The sequence below is a fragment of the Pinus tabuliformis genome, chromosome 4_1 (assembly GCF_031772625.1).
Source record: "Pinus tabuliformis cultivar Carrire ecotype Pingquan chromosome 4_1, CPIR1, whole genome shotgun sequence".
Classification (NCBI taxonomy): Eukaryota; Viridiplantae; Streptophyta; class Pinopsida; order Pinales; family Pinaceae; genus Pinus; species Pinus tabuliformis.
Genome location: NC_142303.1, coordinates 912,459,910 through 912,470,072, shown reverse-complemented (window position 1 = coordinate 912,470,072; position 10,163 = coordinate 912,459,910).

Below are 10,163 nucleotides of genomic sequence, written 5' to 3'. Positions count from 1 at the left end.
CTCTAGTGCCTCTTTGATGAATTCATCGACAGTAGGGACATCTTCATATTTTGTCATGGTTTCTTGCAATCCTTGGATTTGCATGTTCTTTGCATAGATGTCTACTTCATGGCTTATCTTTAATACCTCCATATTCCGCTGCAATTGGGCTAGTTGTTCAACAGCTTTCTTGTTCACATTTGCCTTCTCAATCTCAAGCTGTTGCCCGAGTTGCGCTATATTTTCTTCCCTTTCCCTCAACAAAATAGATACCTCTGTAGCTTTATCCATGGTGGAGGTTGCATATGCCCCTGTAAACTGCGACAGTCTAGTCAAATTTTTAGTAGGATTGGAAGGAATATCCTTCCAGACTATGTCCATCGGCTCATTCCCTGGTGGGATCTCGGGTGTTTCCATCCTCATTCTTTTCCTCTTTCTTCTCTGTGTCCTGGGCTTTCCCTGTATCCTATGCTTTCCCTGTATCCACTTGAGACTCTGTGCTAGAATTTGGTCCTTCGCTGTTAATAGTTACACTAGGCGTGGGCTTGTCATTAGCTCTTGACAAATGCAATGGAATTGTTTCAAGCCTTTGATTTCTGAATTCCTATAACTTTTCAAAATCTTTAGGACTTAAATTGGTCTTCGCCCACTCAAACACTTATTCGAATGATTCAACCGATTGTAAAAGATCTTCGAAATCATTAGCCTCATGATTAAAGGGCTTAATCTTTACTGCAGTAGTAATATTGTGTGCTATCTTGTCTGGGTCGAATTGCCTCTTAAGAAGAGTATGGAGCCTGAGGTTCTCTAGGCTTAGTGATTCTTTGGTTGCATAGTTGAAATTTGCCAACGAAAAAGAACCACACCGAATGGGAAAGGATGGCCACAATGACTTTTTGTTATCTTTTAGGGTCTTGGTTAAGCCTTTACCATAGTTTGGTGAGCTATTTCTCTTGCTAGTAGCTTATCAGAGACATACAGAGGGAGTACATGCAGGTCCGTTGTACTGTGAAAAACTCTGATATATGTAAACCATTCTTCAGCAAAATACTTGCCTACTACGAGAAGGTCTGTAGTGACTTTTTTATAAAAACTGGGGGCTTTCCTATTAAAAATAAATTAATGCAATGGTAAAATATCACCATGGCATACTTTATAAAAATGGGGTATATAATGGGATTCCCAAATCTGTTTGTGGATGATATGGATGGGGTAAGGGTCTTGCAAAGTCCACTTCCAACCCATGATTGTAAATGTAGTACAAAAACAGATGGCATCCATGATATAGGCACTAAAATAAAATGGAGGAAGTTTCTCTGTGGAGGAGGATCTCTTCTAATGATACTTGGAGATGCCAGTGGCTAGATTATCAGATAGGATAGTGACCTAATTCATTATGTGGGAATTGACACAAGCATCAATTAAAGTAATCCATTCTATGGAAAACTTGGTATTATTAGGTAATCCATATAACCTACATAACGTAGAAGCTGCATAGTTATAGGGGTTTGCCAAAGAAGCTACGGGATACATACCCGCTTTATCATATTTGAATTTGTTCTCTAGGACCTCTAGCCCTGGATCATCTTGAAAGGTTCTTCATTTTTCTTTGCGAAGTTGGCTAGGTATGATTTGTCATATATGTCCTAAGGGTCAGGTATATGATACATTTGCTTCAGGTCTTCAAATTTGAATGAACCCATTAGCTCCATCTTCGAGTTCTTGAATTGCCTATCTTCAATATTGAGATTTTTGACCACCCATCGAATCCTATCAGTGTATGGGAGTATTTTCGCTCTTGCTCCTATTCTGTGAAGGAAGGAATAAGCAACATCTTTGAATTGGACCCCCGAAGGTTTTATTGAGTCAGTCGTTGCCTTTATGATAGTAATTTTAGGACGCTCATCTTCAAGTCTGTTGTATATGACTTCCCATGCCGTCACTCCTCCATTGGCACTGCAAACTGTATCAAAGAATATAGGCGACATCTCTGATACGTCAGACTCTGTGATGCTCTACTTCTTCTGCTTTTGCATTACCTTTTGCAATGACATCTCTTTTGAGGCTTGCCTAAAATGAAAGAGATATATTAGTGCACACAATGGAGGGAAATTAAGGCAGAGAGTTCTTTGAAATGACTTTGAATCGTGGGAAGATTTTACATGAGATTTCAGTGTTAACTAGCCATAAATTGAAAACATCAATTCCTCTCCTTGAGCTGCTAAACATTAATCACTCTATCAAACCACTCACTATTACATTAAAACTCAACAACTTCCCCATGCTTCACGCTTTAAATCACAACTTTCAAACGTTTCCATATAACATTATTCGGAGTTAATGCGAAATTCGATTGCAAGAACCACAATATCGCATTTCACAAATTCTTAAGGGGTGACACAATGGCATGCTCTATCAATTTGTGATTTGCGAAGTGCGATCGCGTGTTATTAAAGTGTGGTGATCGGAAAATCGTAGCGGGGACCTCATCGCATATCACATTTCAGGATTTTTGATGGAATGTTAACAATTGTTACATGGAAAACTACGAGATGTGGTTTGCGGTAAGAGCTTTAAGCATGAGTTCCTTTTTGAAGGATTTTAAGGAAAATTTGAAGAGTTAGCGTCTATTTTCAAAGGCTAAAAATTTAAAAGGGTCCCCATTTATATGTCAAATATTAACTATTACTCATATAAATGGGGGGGTTGTTATATAGTACAACAGAGCTGTGCAAAAAAACCATTATTCAACTGATAGGAAACCTTCTGCAATACACCTTGTTGGTCACATACCTTGACATAAGGTGAGGGGCGGTCTAACACTCAAAACATCTAATGCATGTGCTATGTGGGTAAGCGAACCAATATATAATATCATAGAGTGCCTCCTTCACCTAATATTTCATGCAAGGAGGTTCAATCTCAAAGATCATCTTGTACAATGCTATAAAGAAGTGATCATCCAATTTCACATAAACTCCAAGAAAACTAAATTTCGATAACAGTCTGCAATGGAAGTAGACAAACAAATTCTCATGAGGGGACTAGTTCCATTTCATCCCGAGAATTCATAATGAGTGCAGATCCCATCCAATAGACAAGCGAACATATAGAATTATGGTGCTTTTTTATCCTTTAATGCTGTTTTGTCCTTCTATATATTAAGATGCATTTCATGGGAGAGGATATCAGCCTAGTTGAGAACTCTCCTCAAAGTATTCTGCATTCTTCCGCCCATGTAATTTGCAACACATCACTATGAGATCCTAGTAAACCTTTCTCAAAGATTTTTTTTTCCTGTAGAGTACATTTGGTTTCTAGCAGAATTTGGCAGGCTCTTGCCACCATGACTTGAGGACTTCCTTGGTATTTAAGTTTTCCCAAGTCACATAGAGCTGAGTATTCACATATTCCTTAGGAGTTACCATCCTATAATAAGAATGTATATCATGCAGATGGTAGGTGGGGATCTCATTCCCGCTTTCACTACTAAGAACAAGATTATTTCTATCCACATGTAACAAGATTCATTCGTTAGCTTCTGCACACATCATCACTAGGAATTTGCATGCCACTCTACGTATTATGAACCTCTTGATGTTTATGTATACTTCCCTGTCTTGTTTTCTAGGAATACCTTATGCATGAAAGCATCTTTAATATCATGCCTTGATACTTCCAAGGATTTTTCATTGAAGCACCGTGTGTCTGATAATATATGGATATTCGACTTATTATATTCCACTACCTCCTCCATACTGGCTTTTGAATTTTCCTTTGAAGTAGATTTCTGAGTGGTAGGAGGCATTGTCTTAGCAAATGATGAGAGAGTGATATATCCTATATCTGGAGAACCTGCAAGTGGAAATTCACTCATGGCAAACAACAAATAGTTTCAAGAAATCCCCTAGCTATTACATGAAAACTATTCAAAAGATAGTGATGAAGGAAAGATCTGGGCAATCTCGAAGCAGAATCCTATCAAAAGAGAGACAGGGTGGCTTAACTAGCCACTGGAAGTGCACACTACGCCAAGGCAAGGGAGAGCGTGCAGATCGAGATCACAATAGGAAAAAAAAGGCTTTATTGAGGCTTAGAAATGAACCATGCACTCATGTGAGAGAGAGATAGGCTTGTTGGGAGTAGGTCGAAAATCACAATGAGAAAGGAGGGACACACTACTTCTTGGAAGTGCGCAGTGCGTCATGGGGGCCTAGTGAGGGGGCAAGGTGCAGTTACAGTGGGAAAAGATGCCTCATTGTGTCTTAGATATGTTCTATGCACTCTTGGAAGGGAGCCTTGCTTACTGGGCACAATTTCAAATCATAGAGGGCCTCTATTTTCTAGAAGTGTGCTCTGAAAGGGAGCTTCTTCTACTGGGCACAATTTCAAATCACATAGGCTCGTTTTCTAGAAATGCGACATGGAAAAAAGTAGGCTCAAAATAGCTAAGTGAAGGTCAGAAACAATTTAACAACACATTAACAATGAAAGAGAAGGGTTGAAAATGTTTATAAGTTGTGTTGCAATCATTACTAGAAGATGAAAGGTCATGGAATGTGAAGAGTCAACATTAACGTTACTTGTGATAACAAGATGACACTTGTAGGAGAGAGTATAGATGAAAATGACACTTCATATGAAAAAATTGATTGAAACACCACTAAGGAAAACAAAATCTCCACTAAAAACAATAGAAGCAAGAAAAAATGACACTTTGCAAAACTTACCAAGAATCCACGCACTTGTGACTAAGATTGATGAAGATCTCCTTATGGTGAGAAAATGTGCTCAACCTAGAGTGAAAAATAGTTGTCAGAATGAATGATGAACTGATTTTCTTCTAAAGAAAATTTACATGCAAATCAAGTTGATGCATGCTTTCCACTTGTCACTTTATGAGTGAGTTAGTTAAATTAAGTGGAGAGGGCCCCTATTTTCTAGGAATGCACTCAACATTCAAAGAAGGAAGGGCACATGTGTGGAAGATAAGGGGGCACACTTTCTATTGACAAGGAGGCATTGCAGTTGAAGGCAAGGAGGGTGCAATCTCTGTTAACAAGGAGTGCACTCTCCTTGTGGACAAGAAGTTCACTTAACTAGGATAAGGAAGTGTGCTCCACTCAGAGACAAAAGTGCGTTCAAGATTGAGAGGGCACAGTTTCCTCCAACAGTGCATGTTTAACTTTATAAAGTGTGTTTTATCTAGGAGAAAAAGTTGCGCTTTCTTTCTTTTGTGTGATATGAATTTCAAGTGAAGAAGGTTAACATTAAGTCAAAGAAAAACTAGTGCTTTTCTTATCTTTAGAAAGACGACATGAGAACTTGCAAAGATAAGAAGACGACACTAAGGAAACTCTTACCTAGGGGAAAAGCAACACTCAAATATGTTGAAAGGAAGATCGATACTTAGGAAAACATGAACAAATAACAAGATGACACAAAATAACTTGAAATGGCTGTTCATGTAGGCTCCAAAATTGAATAAGGAAAATTTTTTGGAGGGTCGTTGTTGGAACGACAACACTTGGCAATACACTAGGAAAACTCCAACTTCTCTGTATGGGTCTTACCTCTATGCACACAGTCTTAGTCCTTCAGGAAGTATTGATTCACTCAGTGGATTTCCTTAGCTTCACCATTCAACCCGATTATAGATGTTGTGTCCTCTATTCCCTACTCGGTCAAAAACATTACAAATCTTACCAACTTGGGGTTGTTTCAATCCAGGAGAGGGTTATTAGTAATAGTGAGTTAAATATAATTAGAGTCTTAGTTTTCATCTCTGGTGTTGCTCTACTGCTAGCAGGCCTATTCAGTGCCTCGATGGAGTCACTATAAGAACACAAGCATCACTTTACTGCTAGCAAGCCTATTCAGTACCCCGACAAAGTTGCTTGCTTCACCTCTCTACATAGGAAGCCTTTCTCTTCTTCACCCTTTATTTTATTTCATGGGCTCAAATGTGCTTAGGAACTTATTATTTTTTTGGGGTGGAAGAGGGATCTCATCTTATTGAGAGCAAGAGAGTTTGTTCCTTCAAATATAATTATATATAACTCTGATATTGATTTACTCGCTATTGATTTTCCCCTTTCCTTTCTCTACTTGATTGAATCAAAAAGAAAAACAGATTCAATTTCCAAACCGAGTCTAGGAATGAAGATCTTAAATAGGTATGGGCATCATGGTTCTACATATGGTTTTCCAGCTGAATGGATCGCATTTTCCATCCAAACATCATTGACTTTGAAATATGTAAAGGCCCAAGCAAATAAGGAAAGTAACATGTTAGCCAAGGGTTGCACATCACAACAATTTGCCTTTCCCAAAGTTTAGCCACATCATCTCAAATCTCAAAACAAAACAACTTTCATGGACGGTGTTATTCAAATGAAAGACAAAAACAAAGAAAGCAAACCAAGGAACAAATGGAATGAAGATGAAAAGAAGACAATGCAATGCAAGCTAACTAAATGCAACTAAACCTGGCCTAAACGAAAGGGTAAAAGGTTAGAACTAAGTATAATGAAATTTCCAATGCAACCATAGAAGCTCCTCCCAACCCTTAAGTCAAAACATCCAGTGAAACCAAAAAAACATAATGTGCAACGAGAAACATAGACAACCATGACATTTGCACAAGAAAAAAAGGTATTAAGTGCAAGCAAGGCGATGTAAGGTAAATTAATGCTCTATCTGATGGTAATGAGACATATGAAAGTAACATAAACTACAACAACACCTCTTTGACTCATATCCATACAAATTTTTATTAAACACATGAAAGTACTTGTTACGACCCATTGAACTCATTAGGTATGAACCTACTAACCAATCTACAACATGGTCATAAAAACAACCAGCTTGAAAACCTTGCAAAGACAAATTTACTATGGAGACACCCAAATCATTTTCAAGATCAAGATTAGATTGTGAATCACATATAGATTGGAAATGATAAGTGTTTATATGAGGATCATATCTGGTGATGGAAGAAGACGAAGGGGTGTCAAGTCGAAATATTTAACCATCATTGAGCACATTCTTTGTTTCCAAGTTCCGGACCTAAGATTCACATGAATACAGATAAGTTATTTGGAGCTTATGCATCTGATCATAGCTCTTATCTCGAGGGATAAGGAATTCAACATGAAGATATCGAACATCCCTTAAGAATGAATCCACATCCCATGAAAGAATGTTAATAATGGACTTTTGTGAGAAAACTTTGATCTAACCAAATTCAAAAACCTCATTGGGATAACGAGGACTTGACATAACCATCAATGTAGATTGAAGTGCCTCAACTTCCTGAGAAAACTCAGAACTTTCAAAAAATGAAAAATCAAACTTTGCACACGTTGTCAATTCTATATCTGAACAACTTTCTTCATTTGTATTAACAAAAGGGACCAAATCAAAGTTGCCCGAATAAAAATATTCATGGAATGGTTTATTTTCATCAAACAAATTTGCAAGGCTTCCATAGAAATCATCAATGATAAAGATATCATCTTCCTGAAAACCTTCATTCCCTTGTATTAGACTTACTAACTCACTACCAATATCTAGACACAAGGTATGGCGAGTGGGAATAGATATGCATGAAATAAACTCTTTAATGATCAAATCTGACTCCACTTGAAAATTATGCAAATCTAAGTCCTCTCGTGAAAACAAAGATTCATCCATAAAACTTGGACAATCATACAACCACATAGAAACAAGATGATCAAGATAGTGTTTGTCCAAGGGTCGAACATGATTAAAGGATTCAAGGTCGACAGGTTGATTATCAAGACTATGAGATGAATGATTGATAGAATAGGGAGAATCATTATCTTGAGAAAGAGAAGATAGAAAGAGTGACTCCTCATAGATGGAATCCTCATAGTTAGGAATGGTTGTTGAATTAGATTCATGGATTAGATTTTCAGATTTTCAGACTTTAATAGAGTCAATAGGAGGAACCCAACATGGTACATGAAAAGGAAGAGGACAAGGAATAAAAGGAGTAGTAGATTCCTCCTTAGAAGGTTGAGGTTCCTCTTGGGAACGACTATCCAAAAGATCTGATTGAAAATATTTTCTTGAAATCCTAACCAAGTACTGAAATTTCTCATCCAAAGATTCCCAATCCACATCTTCATATATAAATTCATAGCACATGTGAAGAAATCAATCGACAAACTCTTCTAAATATTCATTTGATTTCACCCTAAGCTAATCAATTCTATTATAAACATCTTGATATTCATACTTGTCAAAAATTTGAAAAAGCACATAACCAGTTGCTTAAAAAATTAATAAAGGTGGAAAGTAGAGAATAACACCATTGCTTGGCATGACCTTCTAATGTGAGGGTAAACAACCTAGCAAGAATGTCCTCAGAATAAAATCTACTTGAAAATCAGAATTGAACAAATTCAACCACATAATCAAGAACAGTTGTTTGACCCTTACCATCAAAACTTAAATGTGACAAGTTATGTAAAAATTCCGTTGGATTTAAAGATCCAAAGCCCTTGAAAAACACCTCGGGATTATGGTTTGGGATGAAGCCATTTAATATGAGAGATTCAAATAGACTTTACAAGATCAACTTGTCATCTCACCTTTGTTCTAGCACTGGGATGTTGACGTGTTGGATATCGCCAACATACAGAGGGTCTCCCTGATGTGAAGTCCCAATTATACCTCACACTGTTTGGTGTAGGATCCCCATCCAAATATAAGGTCCTACCAACATTTCAAGTGATCTTAAAGGGATGCCTTGATTGCAAAACACACAAAAGAAATCATGCACATAACTTTGGGGTAGAAAGTATATAAGATTTGTGAGGCATCAAGTGTAAGGTGTAAAAGGAGTCTCCATGTGAGAGAGATAATAGACGGACATCTAATAGAAAAGTATTAGTACCATCCTAAGAGAGACACGCGAGATAAAATGGAAAGATTCATTGATTAACCTACAAATTAGTTCACAAGATAACAACGATCATATAAATGCATAATAACACCCATTCCACAAGATTCATAGCTAAAACAACGAAATAGTTCTTTCTCTTTAGTATGCATAACACAAAATATACCACAAACATCTAAAGAATATTCTTACAATATTTTTGATACATGCATGAAAGACTGTTGGATCCAAGAGATTCTGACAGTTAATGAAAGATCCAAGTATACTGTTACGTTGATGAAACACTAGCTCCAATAGTGGAACATGAATCTACAACTTGCTTCTCCAAAAGAATGATCTTCTCCCTTATGCACCACTAGAGAAGCCAAGGAAAAATATCTAAAAGTCCAAGCCCTTTGATTGAGCTATGAGGGCTTATTTATAACAAATGCTAATGACCTTGGAGCCTTCTCATGACTCTTTGACTTCCACAACATATGGACTTATATGTGAGTTTTCACATTCCACATGTGTCTCCTGGACTTCTTTTACATTGGACTTAGCATTCATAAAAGAAAAATTACATCAAAATGGTGGCTATGTACGACAAAACTGTAATAAGACAAAATATTCCTCATGTAGGAGGAAAAAAGCAATTAATGGCTTGAACACGAAGTTCATTTGCGATATAAGAATGCCAAACTTTATACTTTGTTGCGATAACTTTAACTTTTAAGGGCATATATGCAACATATCGTATCTTCACCTCCAATTCCTCTGATAATATGGATTTTGATTTTGATTGTATGCTACTCCACAACCAAGATAATTCCATGTGAACTTTAATTGGCCCAATTTCATACTGTATAATAACATTCTTGGTGATCTCCAAGCCTTCTTGATCTGTTGCTTGCTTGATTTTTTCAATAAACCTTTTAATCACCTGCATGATAACATCCTCGCTTATTATTTCTCCAAGTGCACCTAGAAAATGTACTTTATGATTTCGTACTAGAGACTCTAAACTACTATGTAGTCACATATAAGCAACTATGGTGTTGGTTTCTTGTTCATCAAGGTGAGTGTAGTTATTAGTATGTAAACTTAACTGTTCTCTATCCATCTCATCTGCCAATCTATCTTTCTTGATGAACCACTCAAAGAAAATTAGGATACTTTGCGCCCCAATCTTGCATCAAATCTACAACTTTTCCTGTAACCTTCAAAACATTCAAGATCTCTTGAGATTTCTTCTAAATTTCTACTAGGGGTGTCA